Source organism: Schistocerca gregaria, chromosome 2, assembly GCF_023897955.1.
Source record: "Schistocerca gregaria isolate iqSchGreg1 chromosome 2, iqSchGreg1.2, whole genome shotgun sequence".
Classification (NCBI taxonomy): domain Eukaryota; kingdom Metazoa; phylum Arthropoda; class Insecta; order Orthoptera; family Acrididae; genus Schistocerca; species Schistocerca gregaria.
Window position 1 is genome coordinate 485,287,093 of NC_064921.1, and position 25,923 is coordinate 485,313,015.

Genomic DNA, 25,923 nt, shown 5'->3' on the forward strand with positions numbered 1-25,923 from the left:
TTCACTCTAGAGCGATCGACTCGCTGTTGTCTCCATCCTAGCTGTGTCCACGCAGTTCCAACTGCGAAATCGCAGTTCACAGTAATATCGCATTTACATAAATCGGTGGTTTCATTATGAATGCATTTGACAACAATGGGGCAACTGCAAACTACTACGTTCTTAATTTTCAGTTTAAATCAGTCTGTCATCTTTTTGTTCCGATTTATATACCTGTCACGCAACACATTTATAAGTTGTATGTTGGCAAAAATACTTGTTCAAAACCGTCTTCCGAGATTGTCCTAAATGCTTCCTCCGAAAATTATTACGAGCAGTTAGTCCACGAACAAACGCGAATTGTAAATGGTTGCGAAAACACACTTGACCTCTTAGCCACAAACAATCCAGAGCTGATAGAGAGCATCATGACTGATACAGGGATTAGTGATCACAAGGTCGTTGTAGCTAGGCTCAATACCATTTCTTCCAAATCCATCAGAAACAAACGCAAAATAATTTTATTTAAAAAGCGCATAAAGTGTCACTAGAAGCCTTCCTAAAAGACAATTTCCATTCCTTCCGAACTGACTATGCGAATGTAGACGAGATGTGGCTCAAATTCAAAGATATAGTAGCAACAGCAATTGAGATATTCATACCTCATAAGTTGGTAAGAGATGGAACGGATCCCCCGTGGTACACAAAACAGGTCCGAACGCTGTTGCAGAGGCAATGGAAAAAGCATGCAAAGTTCAGAAGAACGCGAAATCCCGAAGATGGGCTAAAATTTACAGTCACGCGAAATTTGGCACGTACTTCGATGCGAGATGCCTTTAATAGGTTCCACAACGAAACATTGTCTCGAAATTTGGTAGATAATCCGAAGAAATTCTGGTCGTATGTAAAGTACACAAGCGGCATGACGCAGTCAATACCTTCGCTGCGCAGTGCCGATGGTACTGTTACCGACGACTGTGCCGCTATAGCGGAGTTATTAAACGCAGTTTTCCGAAATTCCTTCACCAGGGAAGACGAATGGAATATTCCAGAATTTGAAACACGGACATTTGCTAGCATGAGTTTCTTAGAAGTAAATACCTTAGGGGTTGCGAAGCAACTCAAATCGCTTGATACGGGCAAGTCTTCAGGTCCAGATTGTATACCGATTAGGTTCCTTTCAGATTACGCTGATACTATAGCTCCCTACTGAGCACTCATAAACAACCGCTCGCTCACCGAAAGATCTGTACCTACAGATTGGAAAATTGCGCAGGTCGCCCCAGTGTTCAAGAAGGGTAGTAGGAGTAATCCATTTAACTACAGACCTATATCATTGACGTCGGTTTGCAGTAGGGTTTTGCAGCATATACTGTATTCAAACATTATGAATCACCTCGAAGGGAACGATCTATTGACACGTAATCAGCATGGCTTCAGGAAACATCGCTCTTGTGCAACGCAGCTAGCTCTTTATTCGCACGAAGTAAAGGCCGCTATCGACAGGGGATCTCAAGTTGATTCCGTATTTCTAGATTTCCGGAAAGCTTTTGACACCGTTCCTCACAAGCGACTTCTAATCAAGCTGCGGAGCTATGGGTTATCGTCTCAGTTGTGCGACTGGATTCGTGATTTCCTGTCAGGAAGGTCGCAGTTCGTAGTAATAGACGGCAAATCATCGAGTAAAACTGAAGTGATATCAGGTGTTCCCCAGGGAAGCGTCCTGGGACCTCTGCTGTTCCTGATCTATATAAATGACCTGGGTGACAATCTGAGCAGCTCTCTTAGATTGTTCGCAGATGATGCTGTAATTTACCGTCTAGTAAGGTCATCCGAAGACCAGTATCAGTTGCAAAGCCATTTAGAAGAGATTTCTGTATGGTGTTTCAGGTGGCAGTTGACGCTAAATAACGAAAAGTGTGAGATGATCCACATGAGTTCCAAAAGAAATCCGTTGGAATTCGATTACTCGATAAATAGTACAATTCTCAAGGCTGTCAATTCAAGTAAGTACCTGGGTGTTAAAATTACGAACAACTTCAGTTGGAAGGACCACATAGATAATATTGTGGGGAAGGCGAGCCAAAGGTTGCGTTTCATTGGCAGGACACTTAGAAGATGCAACAAGTCCACTAAAGAGACAGCTTACACTACACTCGTTCGTCCTCTGTTAGAATATTGCTGCGCGGTGTGGGATCCTTACGAGGTGGGATTGACGGAGGACATCGAAAGGGTGGAAAAAAGGGCAGCTCGTTTTGTATTATCACGTTATAGGGGAGAGAGTGTGGGAGATATGATACACGAGTTGGGATGGAAGTCATTACAGCATAGACGTTTTTCGTCGCGGCGAGACCTTTTTATGAAATTTCAGTCACCAACTTTCTCTTCCGAATGCGAAAATATTTTGTTGAGCCCAACCTACATATGTAGGAATGATCATCAAAATAAAATAAGAGAAATCAGAGCTCGAACAGAAAGGTTTAGGTGTTCGTTGTTTCCTCTCGCTGTTCGGGAGTGGAATAGTAGAGAGATAGTATGATTGTGGTTCGATGAACCCTCTGCCAAGCACTTAAATGTGATTTGCAGAGTAGTCATGTAGATGTAGATGTAGAAGTTGTACGATTGTCGTCTCTGTAACTGTGGTGACATATGATTTCCGAAACGAACCTGTCTTTTGTTAGTTACTAACGAACAACTTTTGTAAAACTGTTCTACATAACTTCCAGCACCAAGTTAAACCCCTCCTGTTAAAATCACCTAATTAGACACCTACAGGGAACTAGTTTGTTGAAAAAGCTCTTGGTGTAGCAAACATAGGTCAATCAAATACGTGTATTGTGATGATTTTCTAAGATTAAATACTAGTCTACCCCTACAATGCCACAAAAATTGTAGCAACTTGACAAAAATGATAATTTCGATGGTAACTGGAAGATTAATTAAAATACAAATGCAAGAAAGGGAAAAGCGCCGTCTGACAGCACAGTGACGTACATCGTTGGGGAACGAGTAAAGGTGGAGGGGGAGGCGTTACCAGCTTCCTTGACCTAAGCCAGTGAGCGCGAATGCGAGTTTTGACTTTCCTTGGTATTCTGTTCAACTTGACTTGTTCTGCAGGTGGAAGACTTGACTGATTTAAATATTTTTTTACTAATTCTTTATCGGTTAGAACAACAATCTGCTAGCAACAACATTTTTCCATGGTGGATGTTAAATAATATAGACTGTTTTTTTTATTAAAATGTGTTTCTCCCAAATTTCCTTTAACTTAGAAGGTATGCGCGATCTGAATATGTCGACTTCGTGCCTTTCTTCCTCTTATTTTGTTTTTCATAATTCGCATATTTTACGCAGTATTCCGATTTAAAAGAAAAAAAGGGTTCATATATCTACGGCCCACCTTTATGAATGGGCGTATTACAAAATTTTGACTCTTTTCCCATTGTATTCTCCGATGGTTTCTAAAAGTGATCACTGTGTTTGCAGGACGTCGTAAAACGTGTGAGAAACTGCTGATTGTGCAGTTTTCTGTTCTTCATTGAGCAACTTTCGACCCCGACGAGCTGACACTTTCCGTGTTCTCAGTTTATTGGGAATGGTTACTTCAACACTTCGATACCATGGATGAAGATCTTAGGTATTTTCAAGACCAGACAAATACCGATCAATTTTGAAACGTTATGGGTACTAATAGACTCAAGGTAGGCGTTTTGGAACAGGCATAAATAAGTATATGAAACTTACAATGGTGTGAAAAACTTAAAGATGAAACTTTCACATGATGTGGCACCGCGAAATAACATAAACCGATGAAATTTGAATCATGCAGGGAAAGAATCCTGCAGTGTGTTACAGAAGGCAAATTGGGGACGTATGCAGTCAGTCAAACAGGAATGACACAACGGTCACGTTCGACAATGCTGGACGTACCCTCATATCGTGAGAGGTGGGAAGGCGTAATACATCCAGGAACATTGTAGAACATGATCGTTTAGTGGTCTAGGTGATTTGGCATGGGGCGGCAAAGTTCACATAGCTCTGAGCACTATGGGACTTAACATCTGAGGTCATTAGTTCCCTAGGCTTAGACCTACTTAAACCTAACTAACCTGTGGACATCACACACATCCGTGCCAGAGGCAGGATTGAAACCTGCGACCGTAGTGGTCGTGCGGTTCCGGACTGAAGCGCCGCAACGGCCGGCAATGTCGCAAGGGCGTATTGACCTAGTAATCTTTGAACACGGTACACGTTTTAAAGGATAAATGCCCAACCTTATCGATCTGCACAGGTGGCGCAGCTCTTGGACTGACTGGCGTGCTCATTCCCCCGTCTTAAATCGCATCGATCATGAGTGGGATACGCTGGGGAGACACACTGCTGCACCTCCGACTATCCAGCAGATGTCAAGTGCGCTGGAGGGAGTGTGGAACGACCTATGGTACCACAAGAACTTACCTTGTGGCCAGCATTGGAGCACGTGGCTATAGCATTCATTGCTGTCCGTGCTGATCTCTCTCTCTCACACACACACACTGCCACAGGGGGGGGGGGACGAAGAGGGGGGGGGGGGCAAGGGGTTCTATGATGCCTCAGGCGCCACTGGCAGAGGGGTGTCAAATGGCTCCCTAGACAAACCAGATTTTCAGGAAAAAATGTATTTTCATTAGAGTAAATTGCACACATTATAGAATTTGTGTTTGTGGAGGGAAGAGCGCCAGTAAAGTGTAGTGTAGTACCTAAAAAAAGAGCAGTGCCACGAACGCCGATTGGGGGACGGGGGGGACGCCTTAAATTTTGTGCCCCTGGCACCAGTTAATGTTCGCTATGTTACTGCTCTCAAACACCCTATAGACTGTTTTTTTATTAAAATTTTATTTAATTTTATTAAAATGTGAAAATCTCCTGTGAACCAACAAAATTAGCGGTGACTTCAGTGTAATTCCTGTTTTTGAATAAACGTGAAGCCGTAATTCTTTGTCACTTTCTCTATTGTACTGTTCATTATTTCTATGTACGGCCAAGTTCTATAAAGAAATGATACCTGGTTGTGAGACACCATGCCAAAGTTACTTTCGCCCTACGTTTTGTTCAGCATCTATTAACTGCGTCTAGCCCACGGTCTGTACCACTACGACATCCTTCAAACGTCTCATGATGTTCTACTGACTCGTGTTAAGAGCTTCGGTAATCGAGTCTACGCTGTAGGTACTCGAAGACGCATCACGGCCGGCGAGAGGGAGGCTGGGAAAGGACGGCTGCTCTCGGCGGGGCAGGTCGCGCCGCAAACAAGTGCCGGGCGGCCTCCAGTCGCGATCGATGTCGGCTCCAGTGCCGGCGGCTGTTTGTGGTGCGTGTCCTTCTGTCTCCCACCCTCTCCCCCCGCAACGCAGCCGGAGGCGGCGTATCCTAGCAACGACGATGGCGCCTCGCTCTCCGGAAATGATTCTCAAACTGTACGACTCACACTGACAGATCAATCCGCGTCAGCCACCGATTTCGAAAAGCTTTGAGTAAAAGAAGGGATCGGTTCATAAGACGAATCGATAAGCTATATTTTGACTAAAGTTCAGTCTTGATCACACCATTTATGTCTCAATGACATAGATAACTGGTTTCGGTTACCACCCTAAGGAAACCATGGGTCTGATGATGGTTATGTAAAAAGAACCGAAACCGGTTACCTATGTCATTGTGACATAAATGGTGTGATCAAGACTGAACTTTAGTCAAAATATAATAATCTATTGATCACTGTATTCCAAAAATGTTTACCAAAATCGATAAGCATCACAGGATCAGTTCCAGGCCATATGGAATTGTTAAAACCCACCAAAACAAGCGAATTTTTTATCATCCTCAGCTTAATAATTCCAGAGACATCGAAGCATTACAAATTTCTATCAAAATTACTTAACTGGTAACTGAAAGTGACATAAGACTCATTTTCAATCGAATTACCGAATCGGTAATCAGTAAAGGAAGTCTCCGAGCTTGATATAACATTTTTATCTCCACGCGTTTGAAATGAACGGATCGTGTATCTCCCCATTGACAATATCAAATAAAAGAAATTTTACTGTGAACATGAAAATGTTGTCAGCGAATGAACTTCGGCTCGTTACAAAATTCAGTGTACTGTATATACACGGTGGTCCATTGGTAGTGACCGGGCCAAATATCTCACGAAATAAGCATCAAACGAAAAAACTACAAACAACGAAACCAGATGGCGCTGTGGTTGGCCCACTAGATGGCGCTGCCATAGGTGAAACGGATATCAACTGCGTTTTTTTAAAAATAGGAAACCCCATTTCTTATTACATATTCGTGTAGTACGTAAAGAAATATGAATGTTTCAGTTGGACCACTTTTTTCGCTTTGAGATAGATGGCGAAGTACGTCTTATCATGTAATATTCCGCCAGTGCGGACGGTATTTGCTTCGTGATACATTACCCGTGTTAAAATGGACCTTTTACCAATTGCGGAAAAGGTCGATATCGTGTTGATGTAAGGCTATTGTGATCAAAATGCCCAACGGGCGTGTGGTATGTATGCTGCTCGGTATCCTTGACGACATCATCCAAGTGTCCGGACCGTTCGCCGGATAGTTAAGTTATTTAAGGAAACGGGAAGGGTTCAGCCACATGTGAAACGCAACCACAACATTCAACAAATGATGCTGCCCAAGTAGGTGTTTTAGCTGCTGTCGCGGCTAATCCGCACATCAGTAGCAGACAAATTGCGCGAGAATTGGGAATCTCAAAAACGTCGGTGTTGAGAATGTTACATCAATATCGATTGCACCCGTACCATATTTCTATGCACCAGGAATTGCATGGCGACGACTCTGAACGTCGTGTACAGATCTGCCACTGGGCACAACAGAAATTACAGGTAGGTGACAGGTTTTTTGCACGCGTTCTATTTAGCGACGAAGCGTCATTCACCAACAGCGGTAACGTAAACCAGCATAATGGCAAAATATGCACTATTGCGCAACGAAAAATCCACGATGGCTGCGACAAGTGGAACACCAGCGACTTTGGCGCCTTAATGTATGGTGCGGCATTATGGGAGGAAGGACAATTGGTCCCCATTTTATCGATGGCAATCTAAATGGTGCAGAGTCAGCTGATTTCCTACGTAATGTTCTACCGATGCTACTACAAGATGTTTCACTGCATGACAGAATGGCCATGTACTTCCAAAATGATGGATGTCCGGCACATAGATCGCTTCCGATTGAAGTGGTATTGAATAGCATATTTCATGACAGATGGATTGATCGTCCAAGCACCATACCATGGCCCGCACGCTCACCCGATCTGACGTCCCCGGATTTCTTTCTGTGGAGAGAGTTGAAGGATATTTGCTATCGTGATCCACCGACAACGCCTAACAACATACGTCAGCGCATTGTCAGTGCATGTGCGAACATTACGGAAGGCGAACTACTCACTGTTGAGTGGAATGTCGTTACACGTATTGCGAAATGCATTGTTTTGACGGACATCATTTTGAGCATTTATTGCATTAATGTGGTATTTGCAGGTAATCACGCTGTAGCAGCATGCGTTCTCAGAAGTGATAAGTTTACAAAGGTACATGTATCACATTGGAACAACCGAAATAAAATGTTCAAACGTATCTACGTTCTGTATTTTAATTTAAAAAACCTACCTGTTACCAACTGTTCGTCTAAACTTGTGAGCCATATGTTTGTGACTATTACAGCGTCATCTAGCACAAAAAGAAAAATGTGGTCCAACTAAAACATGCATATTTGTTTATGTACTATACGAATATGTCATAAAAATGGGGGTTCCTATTTCAAAACAACGCCGTTGATATCCGTTTGAACTATGGGAGCGCCATTTAGCGGGCCAACCATACCGCCATCTTGTTTCCCCCTTCAAGCTAGACATGTTTCGCTCTTTGTAGTTTTTTCGTTTGACGCTTATTTCGTGAGATATTTGACCCGGTCACGATCAATGGAGCACCCTGTATATTATGTTCCATGGTACATTCCGAACGGAGAAAGGGAGGAAGATTAGGGTTTATCGTACTGTCTACATCGATGTCATTAGAGACAGAGCTCAATCTTTGATTGTTTCGAGGATGCGGAAGGAAACTGGCCATGCCCTATCAAACGAGCGATTTAGGAAAATGTCGAAAAACTTAAATCCAGATACTCAGAAGGGAATTAGAGCTGTCGTCTTCCAACCTGCGAGTACAGTGTGCTAAGTATTGCGCCACGTTACCCGGTAGGACCTATCGACCCCGAGCTAATTGGTATGGAGCGCTTCAGTACAAAGTCGATAGAAAATTTAAAAAAATTAAAAGTTGCTCAAGCATGATAAAAACTATGAGAGATAGTAAGAATACGTAGCACATCACAGAAAAAGGTTCTCTATAAGCGCCAGGAAATTCTACATAGAATAGAAGGAATATGGCACAAAAAAATATTTTCCGTTGTATTTGAATACTTGAGAGTTATCACTCAATTTTTTAAGGTGAACTAGAATCCTACTGAGTATAAACCTGCTGAATAGTGAACACCTTTCTGTAAAATCCTCAAGAAAGCGTTAGCCAAGTGAATATCGTTTCTCTGTCTAGTACTGAGTGATGTTAATGTTTCAGTTTCTCGTGAATGTGTCAATACCGTCAATTACAAAACGCGTGGTAAAATATATCTGCACCTATTGCAGAGATAGATTTCCAAGACAAAAGAACAACAGCCTACGGCAAATTTTTATTCTGACACCACAGAGCTGCTTAACCACCATTCTCTGAGCTAACAGAGCGCACAGAATTAGATATTTTCGAAGGCGTCTGTTTTCTTCTTATCACGGTGACCCTTCATAGTCCGTTGGATAACACTTATCGCAGAAGCTGAAAAATCACAAAAAGTCAACAGGATGAAACAGACTGGATTTTCCTACGAGCGGCATTTCCCACCCAGTAAGCACTGGGGAGCAGACGATTCAAATTCTCCTAGACCTTTTTTTGTTTGTGGCTCGTCACGAATCCCTCTCCTGTGCCGACCTCTTCAATTCGGAGTAGTACTTGCAACCTACATCCTGTTTCTCTGCGTTCCTCTAAGTTTTTACACTATGCAGCTCTCTTTAGTAAAATGGACGTTATTTCCTGATGTCTTAACAAGTGCCCTGCCAACCTGTCCCTTCTCCTTGCAGTGTTTTCCAAATATTCTGATTCGCCAGATAACGTCTGCTTTTGATGTTCTCCAGGCTCTGTTCTTCATGGGCTGTTTTCCTGCCTAGAAAGCAGAATTCGTTAACTTTGTCTACTCCGTGATCAACAATCATGATGTTAAGTTTCTCGCTGTTGTTATTTCTGTTTCTCATTGTTTTCGTTTTGCTTTTGTTTACTCTGAATCATTCTGTACTCATTAGACTGCTCATTTCATTCAGCAGATCCCGTAATTCTCCTTCACTTTCACTGGGGATAGCAATGCCATCAGCGAATCTATCATTGTTGTCGGTCCCTTTGAACTTTAATTCCACACTTGAACTTTTGTTTTATTTTCATCATTGATTTTTTGGAGTATAGATTGAACAGCAGGGGTGAAAGGGTACGTCTCTGTCTTACACCCTTTTCAATCCGACTACGTTGTTCTTTGTCTTCCACTCTTATTATTCCCCCTTGGTTCCTGTACATATTGTATACACCCGTTTCCCATGTCGCTTACCCCTATTTTGCTCAAGATTTCGAACATCTTGCACCATTCGACGCTGCCGAACCATTGTTCCAGGTTGACAAATCCTATGATCATGTCTTGATTTTCTTTTCTTTCTTTTATTCTTGATTGCATTATCAACCGCAGCGTCACAATTGCCTCTCTGGTGGCTCCGCCTTCCCTAAAACTAAACTGATCGTCTTCTAATACATCGTCAAATTTCTTTTTCTTTCCACCGTCAGCAACTTGGATGCATGAGCTGGTAAGCTGATTGTGGGGTAACCCCTGCACTTGTCGACTTTTGCAAGCTTTGGAATTCAGTGGATGATATTTTTCTAAAACCTAGAGGCATATCGCCAGTTTCATATGTTCTACGCACCAACGAGAATTGTAGTTTTGTTACCACTCCCCCCCCCCCCTTCCCCCCATGATTTTAGCAATGTTGATGGAATGTTATCCCTTTTGCCTTTTCCTCCTTAAATTTTCTGAGGCTCTTTTCAATTCAGATCCTAATATTGGATCCTCTACCTTCTGTATAGACTTGCATCACGTCATCGATAAGTGGTCCCACTCAAGAAACCATTCAATACACTCTTTCCACCTGTTCGCTGTCTCCTCTGCATTTAACAGTGGAATTCAGATTGCACTCTTAGTGTTACGACCCTTCTCTTTAATGTCATCAAAGATTGTTTTGACATTTCTATAAGCCGACACAGACCTTCTGACATCCATTTCTTTTCAGATTACTTCACATTTTTCATGCAGCCGTTTACTTAGCTTCCCTGCACTTCCTATTTGCTTCATTCCTCAATGCCTTGTATTTCTGTATTCATGAATTTCCCTGAACATATTTGTACTTCCTTCTTCCATCTATCACCGTGGGCAACACAAGAAATACTTCAGTTGATAGATGGAAGAAGGATTTCTTGTGTTGCCCACGGTTTCTTCGTGGTTACCTTATTTGCACCTACATTTTTCTTTCCAGTTTCTGTGACTACCCTTTTTAGGTCCATTCCTCTTCAACTGAACTGTCTACGCCGGCCGAGCGGTTCTAGACGCTTCAGTCTGGAACCGCGCAATCACTACTCTCGCAGGTTCGAATCCTGTCTCTTGCATGGATGTGTGTGATGTCCTTCGGTTAGTTATGTTTAAGTAGTTCTAAGTTATAGGGGACTGATGACCTCAGATGTTAAATCCCATGGTGTTCAGAGCCATTATTGTTTAACTGCCTACGAAGCGATTATCGCAGTATCTATAGTCTCCGCGAACTTCAAGCGTATCTCTTCATTTTTTGTGGTTCATATCCCACATCCTTGCACACTGATTCTTCCTGATTAGTATCTTAAACTTCACATTGCTGTTCACTACCAAATTGTGGTCTAAGTCTATATCTGCTCCTGGGTACATCTTAGAATCAAGTACCTGATTTCGGATTCTACGCCTAAACATGATGTAACCAAACCAAAGCATTCCCTGTGTGTCTCGGTCTTTGCCAAGTATACCTTCTCCTCTTGTGATTCGTGAACGGAGTATTCGATATTACTTGCTGTAATATATTTCAGAATCCAATTACACTTTCGCTTCTCTCATTCATAGTACCAAGCACATATTCATCCGTGTTCTGTTTCTCTACTCATTCTAATCCTCCATGACTATTAGATTTTCATCTCCCTTTACGTACTGAATTACCGGTTCAGCATCATCATGTACTTTCAGTATCTCTTCATTTAGGGCTTGCGATGTCGGCATATATACCAGATATGCTTTTGCTGGTATTCTTTTGCTGCCAATTCTGATGAGAACAATCCTAGTACTGAGTTGTTCACAGTAACTCAAACTGTGTCCTACCTTCCTACTCATAACGAATCCTACTTACGTTATTCCATTTTCTGCTGCTGTTGATAACACCCTATACTAATTCGATCAGAATTCTTCATCCTCTTTCCATTTCATTTCACTGACCCCGAATGTATGTAGACTGAGTCGCCGCATTTACCTTTTCACATTTTCTTGTTTCCCTACCACATTGAAACTCTTGACATTCCATATTCCGTCGTTTGTTATTCAATTTTTTGCTCATGGTCACCTATCCCTTGGCAGTCCCCTCCCGAAGATCTTATGGTAGGACTAAATCGAAGACTTTTGCCACTGGAGATATCATTGAGCCCCAGCAAGCTACACCCCATATTCCAGAATATGGTGCCACGCAACGTGGCACTACACAAAACTGGAGCTAATAGCGTAGGCACATAAGGAACACACACGACACAGATCTGTAAGTCCACGGTATTAGTTATAAGTGGAGAAAACAGTCCCGAAACAGATGTGCTACAAAACGCCACTGTTTCCTGCGTATGTACCCCCACATCAATATGGGACATCATCACCATGCACACATACACAGGCCGCAAAACGGGTTGGCATACTCTGGATCAGGTGGTCGAGCAGCTGCTGGGGTATAGCCTCCCATTCTTGCACCAGTGCCTGTCGGAGCTCCTGAAGTGTCGTAGGGGTTTGAAGACGTGCAGCGATACGTCGACCGAGAGCATCCAGACGTACTCGATGGGGTTTAGAACAGGCAGGCCACTCCATTCGCCTGATATCTTCTGTTTCGAGATACTCCTCCACGATATCAGCTCGGTGGGGCCATGCTTTATCATCCATCAGGAGGAAGGTGGGACCCACTGCACCCCTGAAAAGGGGGACATACTGGTGCAAAATGACGTCCTTATACACCTGACCTGTTTCCGTTCCCCTGCCCAAGACATGCAGGGATATACGTGCACCCACACCATCAAACCACGACCTCCATACAAGTCACTTTCAAGGACATTACAGGGTTGATAATTGGTTCCCCGTTCACGCCAGATGAAAACCCGGCGAGAATCACTGTTCAGACTATAGCTGGACTCGTCGATGAACGTAACCCGGAACCACTGTTCCAATGACCATGTACTGTGTTCTTGACACCAGGCTTTACGGGCTCTCCTGTGACCAGGGGTCAGTAGAAAGCACCTTGCAGGTCTCCGGGCGAATAAACCGTGTCTGTTCAGTCGTCTGTAGACTGTGTGTCTGGAGGCAACTGTTCCAGTGGTTGCGGTAAGATCCTGAGCAAGGCTATCTGCAGTACTCCGAGGCCGTCTGCGGGCACTGATGGTGGGATATCGGCTTCTTGTGGTGTTGTACACCGTGGACGTCCCGTGCTGTAGCCCCTAGATACGTTTCCTGTCTGCTGAAATCATTGCCATAGTCTTGAGTGCTACGAACTGCTGTGTTTGACCATCCTCCAGTCGCCCTAGAATTCTACACCTCAAAACGTCATCAATATGTGTTCTTTGAGCCATTTTCAACACACTGTTGCAATTAGCACGTCAGAAAACGTCTGCACACTTACTCGCTGCACCGTAATCTGATATGCAGCAATACTCCTCTGCATATGTGGACTGCTAACAGCGCCACCGTGCGATTACCGCAGGTCAAATGCACTGCATGGTCATACCCCGAGGTAATTTAAACCTGCAAACCGATCAGCAGAGCGTTCGTTGTTTCAGCATGTATCAGCATTATCCTTAATTTATGAGCATGATTGTAGATTAACAGAAATTCATGGAATACCTAGGACCCATGTTATAACATCATTCACTACTTGCCAAGTTATTCAAATTTATTAAACAATTTGGAAAACAAAAACAGTAGTAAAAACACAGTGAAATAATCCTTTAGTACCGTAGAGCTGCTTCGCACAAGGTAACATTAGCGGCGAATGCCAAATGCTGTCCAGTAATATCGTGCCTCCGGCACGCTCACCATTGTCAGACCGGGCGAATTGCACGCACAGACTGCAGAAACAGTAGCTGACCCATCAGGCAACATCTGGGCGCTCGTGAAATAAGCGTTATGCGACAATCAGATGCCTAGAAATACCGAAAAGTCATTTAGTTCGAGAACACACTTTCAGCAAATAGTTGCCTGAACATGCAATCCAAAATAAGGTACAAAAACGCCCCTCAAACGGCGTTCAACAGGTTAAACTAAGAATTTGAAGAATAGTACAATTTAAACAATAGCGATGACAAAGAATAAGTATATTAACATAACGAAGCTACAAATATGCTTCAGTAGATTTTATGAAATAGTTTTAAACTTCCCTACCAGGGTTCAAGTCCTCGTTTTATTAATAATAGTGCGATCAGATACCATTATAAGAAGGCCTGTAGACCGAATCAGGCTCAAGGAATCAGGTACGAAATCTCGTCTTTCAATCCCCAAGGGTACCAACGTAGAATATGTCGCGGCCCTCCAACAAAGCACCCAGAATACTGACAGATCTGGTCAGATCACAATCTAAAGAATTATTAAGAGAGCACATCAATCACAAATGTTCATGACAGCACCAGTAGCACCTACGACCATCGTGACATTCTCATTACTGGCTTCCTTTGCTAAGGAGAATCATTATTAAAACCAGACAATGAAAACTGTCCCCACAGTCCTCGCACCTGAGAATAACAAGAAAGCTAATCAAAATATCCACGGGTGTACTGCAGGTCTATAGTGTCCAACGGGCACAATATTTCTGTGATCAAACATGTCGCCATCATCAGGTGAACTGACGGACTGAGCTCCTGTGAACGTGCCGGCACGGAGATCCGTACGCTATGGCTGCTCAGGGGGAACTGGATTCGGTCGCGGCGGCGGTGATTTAAATACCCTCCGCCCGCGGCGCGCTCCCTCCGCCGTCCGCGCCCCCCGCTACGGGAGCGCGGTGGAACAGATTGCGACGGCGTCTGAGATGACGTCGGTGTGATGGCTCTGTCCGCCGTGGTCGTCACAACTAATTTTCAGGAAAGAAACAGTGTGCTCAGCGAACACAGACGCGGCGGGCACAAACAGTTTTTATTAGCGATATAGACTACACTACGGCGGTTCAAATCTGCCCAGAAAGCACGAACTCACAACGGGGAAGAGTCGCGTAGAGCCGAGAAATAGCAGCAGAGCTCACTGACTGCGCCAAGCTAGATCGTACAACATGGTCCGACAAAAGGAAAGAGGTACCCTTTCAGAGCAATGAAATCAGCTAACCGTAATCAAAGCCGCAACGTTGTATTGGTTCCCTAAGACCGAATCGGCCACAACACCGACACCAGCCCGTGACACACACACATTCCCTCCAATCCACTTCCTTCCCCCTCGTCCACCGGTGACTGTCCGTTCCAAACTCGTCCGCCAGACTCACCCGCAATTATTTCAAACCGGAAGACCCTGCGTAAGTGCGCCGCCCGGTGACTAGAGGGAAAGCGAACCGCAAATACGATACGGCTCAATCATCATGACACTTTTTCTCTTACATGTCTCATGTGCTGTGGATACACCTTATATATCCGCTAAACATTCGTAATCTATAGTCGTAGAGCTATTGTAGTTTTCGTGGTGAAGACTTCACATTACATTCCTTCTTTCTACCATAATTATATGGTGTAGCCACTTCTGGCTGCGTGTGCTGAATGGATTCTTCAGGGAAATGGTGAGTGCAGAGTCCAGAAGCAAGATTAAATTCTACATCATTTATTGTCCTATGCTCTCCAACCCTGCGGATGCCGCAGTGGAGGGAGCTGATGTCTCACAGGCTGTCTGTCTACATCTACATCTAAGTGGATGCTCTGCAAAACACATTTAAGTGCCTGGCAGAGGGTTCATCGAACCACCTTCACAATTCCCTATTATTCCACTCTCGTATAGCTCGCGGAAAGAATGAACACCTTTATCTTTCTGTACGAGCTCTGTTTTCCCTTATTTTATCGTGGAGATCGTTCCTTCCGATTTAAGTCGGTGTCAACAAAATATTTCCGCATTCGGAGGAGAAAGTTGGTGATTGGAATTTCTTGAAGAAATTCCGTCGCAACGAAAAACACCATTCTTTTACTGATGTCCAGCCCAAATCCTGTATCATTTCTGTGACACTCTCTCCCATATTTCGCGATAATACATAACGTGCTACCTTTCTTCGAACTTTTTCGATGTACTGTGCAGTCCCATCTGGTAAGGATCCCACACCGCGCAGCAGTGTTTTAAGAGGACGGACAAGTGTAGTGTAGGCAGTCACCTTCTTAAGTCTGTTACATTTTCCAAGTGTCCTGCCTATAAAAAGCAGTCTTCGGTTAGCTTTCCCCACAACATTTCGTGCGTGTTCCTTCCAATTTAAATTGTTCGTAATTGTAATACCTAGGTATTTAATTTAATTTACAGCTTTTAGATTAGAGTGACTTAGCGTGTAACCGAAGTTTAACGATTTCATTTTGACACTCCTGTGGATGACCTCACACTTTTCGTTATTTAGGGTCAGCTGCCACTTTTCGCACCATTCAGATATCTTTTCTAAATCTTTTTGAAGGTGGTTCTGATCTTATGATGACTTTATTCTCGATAAATGACACAGCCATCTGCAAACAATTGTCTCCAGAATCTTTTAAATAGATAAGGAACAGCAAACGGCTTAAAACACTTCCTTGGGGAACGCCAGAAATCACTTCTGTTTTACTCGATGGCTTTCCGTCAGTTACTATGAACTGTGACCTCTCTGACAGGAAATCACAAATTCAGTCAAATAGTTGAAACGATATTCCGTAAGTACGCAATTCACTACGAACCGCTTGTGTGGTGCAGTGTCAAAAGCCTTCCAAAAATCAAGAAATAAGGGACTGATCCTAAATCGCTTGCCAATAGCACTCAACACTTCATGTGAATAGAGAGCTAGTCGTGTTTCACAGGAACGATGTTTTCTAAATTCGTGTTGACTGTGTGTCAATAGACCGTTTTCTTCGAGGAAATTGATAATGTTTGTACACAACGTATGTTCCAAAATCCTGCTGCATATGATATGGGCCTGTAATTTAGTAGGTTACTCATACTACGTTTCACCTGACTGTGACATCCTCACTGCGAAATACTGGTTGTATGACATTCAGAATTACTTGAGGATCGAAAGCTACGAAGGAAGTAGTAGGTTGACGGTCGCACGTAAGGCAATGTATCTCCAGGCTGCCGCCAACCAATCACACGGTCTTGCACCAAGATAGCCTCAGCTCAGATCTGTTAGCTAGCTGCCCTCCAGAGATCGAGAGAAACAGCCCAGTGTCAAAACAAACAGACTGGGTTGTTTTAAACAGAACAGGATCCTCCAAAAAATCGTATGGCGACGTCCTAGCCCACAGCGTCTCGTGTGTCGGTGTAAACAGTGCTGCTATCGTCGGCATCAATACTCTGTCCTTCAGGCAGGTGCATATTTAGGGCACCGCTCGGCTGCTCCACAGCCGAAGCTCACTCCGAGCTTACAAGAGCCGCGCTTAGCGGCCCATCAATCACTCAGTTACGCCAGCTGTACCTAGCAACCCACCAACCAGAGTCTACACTGGAGCTCTCGCCTCGCTGGCTGGACTTGCAGCAAGAGTTCTGGAACTACCCACCTCATTGATCCTCATCTCAACTGCCCTCGAACTACAGCCTCTCTAGACCACTTCCCAACCATCCTCGCTCTACTGCCTGATTGATCCTCGCCTCAACCATCCTCGAACTTGTCTTGTTGGGCCTTATCTTAACCACACGAGAGGTACTACCTCACTGGACTACATCGTAACCATCCTCGACCTACAGTACCCCTGATACGTTTGTCGGCAGTCTTCGAGCATCCGCCTTGCTGGACCGTGTCTTAACCGTCCTGGAGCTACTGCCTTACTAGACATTACGTCAACCGTCCTCGAGCTCACTGTCTCATACGTTCCTGACTTCATTCCGACTTCAAGCAGCCTACATTTGGTAACATGCAACAGCATTCCCAAGGAAAGACGTTCAATCAAGAACCTTCCAGTGCAACGTCACTTAATGCCTTTCATCCTGAACACCGTCCCAGGAACCAGTGATGGTGTATTTTGCTCATCAGACCTAATAAACGTATCATATTTTCTGTCTACCTGGATATATAAGATGCAGCGTGTTGCTCCCCTACAGCGCAAATACAAAAAACGGAACGCTCACATTCATCCAGTCCCACAAGATCTGTAGCCTCAAGAATCACCTTCAGTTATTATACCTTTACGCCCACAACTACAACATATCCAACTTGTACTACGCTTCTGGTTCAGGCACGGTGCTCAGTGGAACTGTGTGTTTTGTTCTCACGTTTTTTGGTTTTGTTTCCTACAACTGCAACGTTAATCTTTTAGTTGTTATTATTATTATTCGCTGAGCGTTGCGTGATACTGATCAATGTCAGAAGCTAGTGCGTCATATGTTACTCATTGTCAATAGACATGATCGACTTCGCCTTCTTGGCTAGAGAACTACCGTGCGAGATCAGTTGCAGAAGATGTTTTCCCTGCTACCTGTCTGCATCGCCGACAATTTTTTTTCATAATTCTCTCAGCATTCTATTATCAAGAAATATGCTTACCACAGCAAAGAGATAGAAGGAAATAACTGTCTCTGGCATAAAAACGTCGAAGGGAGAGATGGGTTGGGTTGTTTTGGGGAAGGAGACCAGACAGCGAGGTCATTGGTCTCATCGGATTAGGGAAGGATGGGGAAGGAAGTCGGCCGTGCCCTTTCAAAGGAACCACCCCGGCATTTGCGTGGAACGATTTTAGCGAAATCAAGGAAAACCTAAATCAGGATGGCCAGACGCGGGATTGAACCATCGTCCTCACTAATGCGAGTCCAGTATCTAACCACTGCGTCACCTCGCTCTGTGAAGGGAGAGATGGATCCTATGTCTCTTCGTATACCAGAACTCCCCATATACGAAATTTACAAGCTGGTAAATATATTAAGATGTACAGTCATTTACCTATGCCATTATAAATGCCATTTCAGAACATCAAAACGCGTATGGACTTAAAATTAAACGTTATGTTGACATCAATAATAACAAAAAAATTCATATCTGCACTGAGGAACTCATCAACGAAGCACTTATAAATGTCAGCCCTGAAGATTACAAGAAAGCCATCAATCATATGCTAAGCATCATAGAAAGAGCAGAATGAAGCTATTTTTAAAAACATTTTTATAGCTATTAATCATTTCATTAAATGAAATAAGTATCTCTGACAACGATGAGTGTAAGTCAGTAGACTTTTTTCCATTGCCATCACAAAAAAAAGATGCACAGCCGTATGCAGCTGACTGCTTGGAGTGTGTAGCTTAAGTTTCGACACAATAAAATGATATTTTCTTTCGACTAGTAAAATGAAGACTGCTATTATCAACTCAGTCCGAATTAAGTCTGTCTCAGGAATTCAGTCCTGCTCGCACAAAACAAATCGCCCTCATTGTTTGCATTATAATTGTTGGCATGTATTCTCTACCTGTTCTTTCATTCAAGTTTCCCAACCGCGATTAAGGCTTACCTGAAGTCTTAGTGTCGGACAATGACCCTCATTTCACGTCAAATGAATTTCAAACAATCTGTGAACGCTATGGCATACAGCATCTAACTATTGCACCGTTCCATCCACAGTCAAAAGGCAAAGCGGAAGGTTTTGTCTGAACCTTCAAGCAGAAGATGGCCGAACTTCTTACCGCACACACCAGGGATCAAGCATTGCAACTGTTTCTCGTCTCCTATCACTCTCACCCAGGAGATGACCGTCGCCGGCGGAATTGCTTCACGGCCGCCGCCATTGGACACTACTCCATCTGCTCCACCTTACTTAGCTTCCGGCGCCGAAGAAAGGCCGCAAGTATCGCTTGGCGGTGCATGATATTGTGTTTTACAGGGTTTCTGGTTGCTGCAGACGGTGAGCGCGAGGCTAAGACGTCCGCCGACTTGCCTTTTGCATGTATCTCATTTCAGGTCCAGACGGATTGCAGTGCACACATCACAATCAAGTTCGCCACTGTCGTAGGCACTGTGATCCTTCTATGTGTCTTCCCCCAGATTCACGGATCCCGAGGACACTGCGGCTACAGCGGTCGCCAGAGGGTGTCATCACGAAACCGCGGGACGACCCTATGGAGATGGAGTATTTGCCTCCTCCGCCTCCTCTCATCATACCGATGGAGCTGGACCCGCCTACACAACAGCATCCGCCGCCTTCTACATCTGGTTATTATTGGCCTCATGAGGTGGGCATGTATCCTTCTGGTAGTTTTCCGGCCGGATGGAGGGGTACATCCAAAAGCTCGACGTACCCTGCAGCCACAGCTTCCGGTACAGCGAAACGTCCACACTTCTGCCTCCCCCGCTGTTATCGCTCTCCCTACACCACGACGGTCCGTCGCTTTCACGGGGAGAATGTTCCGGCGTAAAGACAAGCGCCGGCACGACGATCAAGAACGGAAGAACAGAGAGGCCACTGAGACGAACCACTCTCTAGGACGAGGAGCGGCCAATAAACGTAGAGAATACAAGCGCCGCGTCGCCTACCCGCGGACGGAGTGGAAGGCGAGCCGTCATAAAAACGCTACAGCAGTGGCTTATGAACTGTATTGTTTTGCTCACAATGAAATTGTATATACCGAAGGACATTGACTATTTGCATGTCACCATTTGCTTGCGACACACCTTTGTGAATACGCAAAGTTAAGTATTGTCAGTTTGACTTAGTGTAACAAACTCTAGTAATACGATTTGCGTGAATTGTTGTCTGTCGATCCCAGAAAATAGCTTCCTGGGCACCCTATATTAGACGAGTGGACAGGGCATAAGAGGAACAATACGGATAGATGGAGAGATGATTGAAAACGGGAATAACGATGAAGAGAGGGACAGGAGAAACAGGCAACAGGGGAAAAACAGGAATGATAAGGGTAGGAGAGATAATTTTAAGTCAGAATAGCGGATATAAAAGGAAAGAGGTAGGCAAGAACGTACAAAAGGTGTCAGTTTTCAAGGCAGAAAGTTGGGAAACTAACTGATGCCTGACATAAAATCCACAGGAGATAAGTGACAAATCTACCAACAGGACAAGCAAGGTTTGTAATGGGGTGAGAAATGACTATAAAAGGAAATTGCTGTATGTAATGTCGATGTAATTGAGGGTAATGTAGAGATATGTAGAGACTAAAATGATTACAATAGAAGGCTAACAGAGGAGAGAAATAAAATAAAACTAGTAATAACAAGGTGAGCCTACGAGTTAGTATATTGAGAAGTTATTCGAAATGAGTGAGGAATGTGAATTAGATGATAAGAATAATATAGGCATAGCCTCAATAAAAACACTATAGTGTCTGAGACAGAGGCAGTGGTTGTCCTAAAAATGGAAACAGATGTTAGTATGTACTGAGAGCAACATAATTAATAGCAATTAAATGGATTGTAGGGAGATAGTGTGTTGATGCCATTGTGAATAACGAGGAAAAGTCTTCGAGTATCATTTTAAAAAAAAAAAAGCAGATAAAAATTCGATTGACGCCTGCTTAAGATACAGTTTCCACTCCTTCCTATCTAACTATGTAAACGTAGACCAGATGTGATTTGGTTTCAAAGAAATGGTATCGACGGCAATTGAGATACATACCAAATAAATTAATAAAATACGGTACTGGCCCAGCATGGTGCACAAAATAGGCCAGAACAGTGTCACAGAAGCAACGAAAAGAGGAAGCCGAATTTAAAAGGACACGAAATCCCAATATTGGCGAAGTTATACAGAAGCTTGAAATTTAAAGAGAACTTCAGTGTAAGATGCGTTTAATAGATTCTCTTATAAAACTTTATCTAAAACTCTGGCAGAAAATCCAAAGTGATTCTTGTTGTATGTAAAATAGACCAGCGGAAAGGCGCAGTCAATAGCATAACTGTGTGATAACAATGATGATGATACTCATGACAGTGCGCTAAAGCAGAGTTACTAAACTCAGTTTTCCGGAATTACTTCACCAAAGAAAACAAAGCAAATATTCCATAATTCTAATTAAGAACAATTGAGAACATGAGCAATTTAGAGGTATATATTCTCGAGGTAGCGAAGCAGCTTAAATCCCTGAATAAATGCAAGGAGTCCGCATTGTACATCCTTTAGGTTCCCTTCAGAGCACGCTGATGCAATAGCTCCATCCTTAGCAATCAGATACAGCTGTTCGCTCTTCGAAAGATCCGTACCTAAGGACAGGAAAGTTGCAAAAGACACAACAATATCCAGGAAAGGAAACAGGAGTAATCCGCTGAGTTACAGACCCATCTCGCTAACGGAAGTTTGCCGTGGTATTCGGGAACGTATATTGTGTTCGAACATTAAAAATTACGTCGAATAAAACGAATTATTGACAAACAGCCAACAGAGACTGAGAAAAAAACTGTTGTTGTTAATCACAACTACCTCTTTATTCTCACATAGTAATGAGTACTTTAGAGATGGGATGTCAAACTGATTAAATGTTCTTAGATTTCCAGAAGATTTTTGACACTGTTGTTTACAAGCGACTTTTAATAAATTTGCATGCCTATAGAGTACTGTGTTTGTGCCATTGCAGTCGTGTTTTCCTGTTAGAGAGGTCAAAATTCGTAGTAACTGACGAAAAGTCATCGAGTAGAAAAGAAGTTATTCCTGGCATTCTACAAGGAAGTGTTATAAGCCCTCTGCAGTTCCCGAACTACATAAACGAATCAGAAAACAAACTCAGTATACCTCTCAGACTATCTGCACATGATGATGTCATTTACCCCTCGTAAAGTCAGCAGATGATCAAAACCAATTTGCAAAATTGTTTATGCCCAATCTGCATGATGCGAAAAGAATCTTCCCATGAAATTTCAATCACGAAGTTTCTCCTCAGTGTGTGAAAATGTTTTGTTGGCGCCCACATACATAGGGAGAAATTATAATTACAACAAAATCAGAGTAGCCGGCCGGTGTGGCCGAGCGATTCTAGGCGCTTCAGTCTGGAACAGTGTGACCGCTATGGTCGCAGGTTCGAATCCTGCCTTGGCCATGGATGTGTGTGATGTCCTTAGGTTAGTTAGGTTTAAGTAGTTCTAAGTTCTAGGGGACTGATGACCACAGATGTTAAGTTCCATAGTGCTCAGAGCCATTTGAACCAAAATCAAAGCTCATACAGAAATAATAACTGTTCATTATACCGCGCGTTGATCGAGAGCTTGAAGGTGGTTCGATCAATCCTCTGCCAGCGCGTTATTATAAATTACAGAGTAATCATGTAGATGTATATGTAGATGAGTATGTTCGGAATGGAGCATGTGCTGTGGTGAGTAATATTATGGTAGTGGTGCAGCAGATGGTGAGTTTAAATTCCTGATAGAAAAAAATTACAGCACCAAAAAATAATTAATGTAGATTAGTGAAATTTCGGAATTTTTTCTGGAGTACATTTGCGTAGGTAACATATTTAGGTGATTAACGTAGCAAGATACCAGGTTAGAGTGAGCCTGTGGCACTTGGTCGTCGGATGATGTCCCATATGTGTTCGACTGGTGACTGATCTGGTGATGGAGCAGATCAAGGCAAAATGTCGACGCTCTATAGAGCCTGTAGCGTTACAGTAACGGTATGTGGGCTAGCGTTATCCTGTTGGAAAACACACCTTGGAATGCTGTTCATGAATGGCAGCAAACCAGATCGAATCACCAGACTGACGTACAAACTACCAGGATAATCTTGAGAGTGCTGCTGCAGTCATATGAAATCGCACCTCAGGGACGATAACCAGGTGTAGGCTCAGTGTGTCTAGACCGCAGATAAGCTGGTTGAAGGCCCTCTACTGGCCACCTTCTAACCAACGCACGGCCATCACTGGCACTGAGGCTGAACCAGTTTCCAGCAGAAAAGACAACAATTCCTCCAACTGTCTCTCTGTTGACACCATTGAATCGCAAATTGTGATGGCTTTGGTTCAGTGGAATGCTCGCTACAGGGCATCTGGCTCGGAGCTGGCCCTGAAGTAACAGCCTTGTAACACTTCGTTGTGACACTATGCTGCCAACAGCTACTCAGATTGCTGCTGTAGATGCAGGACAATGCGCCAGAGCCATCCGTCGACCATGATGGTATTCTCTATCGGTAGTGCCACCTGGCCACACAGAGCCCGGTCTTTTTGCAACGTATATTCCCTTCAGCTACTCTGCCAACAGTCATGTACAGTGGATACATTCCTGCAAAGTCTTTCTGCACTGTCGCATAAGGAACATCCAGCTTCTCGTAGTCCTATTATATGATCTCGCTCAAACTCAGCCAGGTGTCGATAATGACGTCTCTGTCACCTTGAAGGCGTTCTTGACTAACATCAGCTCACGGCATCCAGCTTCAAAGTTAACTAACCCTCACGACCGTTACAGCGTGTATTTTAAGCAGACCTCATTTACGTATTCATAGTTGCGCTTTTTGCGCCACTCCTCCGCAACTGGCGCGGAACTTCGTTGGAACAGGCCTAGAAACTTTTGTTCATGTTGCACAACTCCTTTTTGGTGTTGTGACCTTTTCCTTCGGTGTATTATTGGCGTCCCCGTACTGATAAGTAAGTATGATAATTTTAATTTTAGCAGTGGTAAATTGGTGAATGAAGTAGGAGAGAACTGCGGTAATGAAAATGGTATTAGCCAGGACTGGCCTCGAGAATAAGCTGAGATATTTGTTTTTGTGAAGGGAAACAAAATATTTGTGAGTAAGGATGTTAGTAGGGCCTCCATGGGGTAGGAGAAAGCAGAATATAGCGTTAATGACTGGGTATCCTATGGTAAGATATATAACACGATAATTTTCAAAGAATGGGATAACTTAATTTTTAAGTTTACCTGGATGCTGGAGGAAGTACTGGGAAATATTATTTAGCAACCTGTTTGAGGAAGAAGCATAGGCTGATTGTGGAAAGGTACATAAAAATGTATGTATTAAGTGGAAAAAATGTAGAGAGGAAATTGAGGCGGAACTGTTGAAAGAAATGAAGCTAAAGACGGCAGTTAGCTTAAAATTTCAGTCTACTATGAATGTAACAATAGAGAGCATTTTGTTATACATTCTCAGTCCAGCGTGTCAACTGTATATAAGTTATTCTGGCATCAAATTAGTTGCAGGGAGGGGTAAAACTACCTGTAGCCTCATGAAATTACCATAGTATCTGGGGCATGGTGCAAGCCAGTCGGGAGGGACATATTGTTGGAAAGATGTCTGATGGAAATAGTTTTAAAACTTTTTTTTGTTGTTCTTGGCTTGCCAATGAACATCATTTCGCAAACAGACTTAATGTCGGATGTGACTGCGACATTATCATGAAAGACAGGATTCTGGAGCTTTGTGCTCGGAGGAAAAGAAAGGGTGTACATTTTGGAAACGAATTAACAGGTGCTTAAATGATGGCTCCTTCAGAGTGTGAATATGATGCTTTGTATTTATAATTATTTAGTGGGGTTTTACTGTATATAATTATGTAATATGTATGTTGAGTGGTAATATGAACAGCAGATGTTAAAATGAAATCTGAAGTGTGTCTGTCATGATGAAAGAAGAAAGTTACTACTGATTCATTGTGCGCAAGAGTGCGTCTGTGTAATGGATAATGTGTACATTTATGTATTACATTTTATGTAGGCAGAATAATTTTGGGAGTTATGTTTCAATGTGTACGTAGTCATGTAGGTACCTGGACGATGTGTATTTCATTACGTCCTGTTTAGCAGAAACAACACTGAACACAACAATATCTGATTTAAATAGAAGGTTCTCTACAAATTTATCCTTTCTTCTAGACAGTGAAGTTGGCCAGTGTTACGACAAATCATCCGAATCCGATTCTGAGTTCGGCACTATTTAAGATGACAATCAAGTCTATGGATGATGGTTATTTTTTGTGACAAGATCAGCAAAAGATTACTTAAGGTCGCTCGAGTTCACAGTGAGGGGAAACTGGGAATCCAATAATTCTACGCCCCTGCGAGAGTCGTTTACCTTTAGCTTCAACGTGCTGTTGGCTGCATGGCTAGTCTCGCCCTCTGAAAATCCAGGGAAACACTATTCAAAATCTTTACAGATTTTATCAGCTGAAACTGTCCTATGTTTCTCGTTAGGTGATAAGACGTACATTCATCCCTAGTCTGGAAAATATGGTAATATATGCTTGCATAGGTGAAGCAGCATGTGAGCTTCAATGCCCTCTCAGTTCTTGCAAGAACAATTAACTACCTGGCTGTTTCGTTTCTCCTCTATTGGAGCTCAACGACTCTTCAGCTAATTTCTAGCTCAATGTCAGCCAAAGTTAACGTAGTATTCACACAAAATTCCATTTTTGGCATTG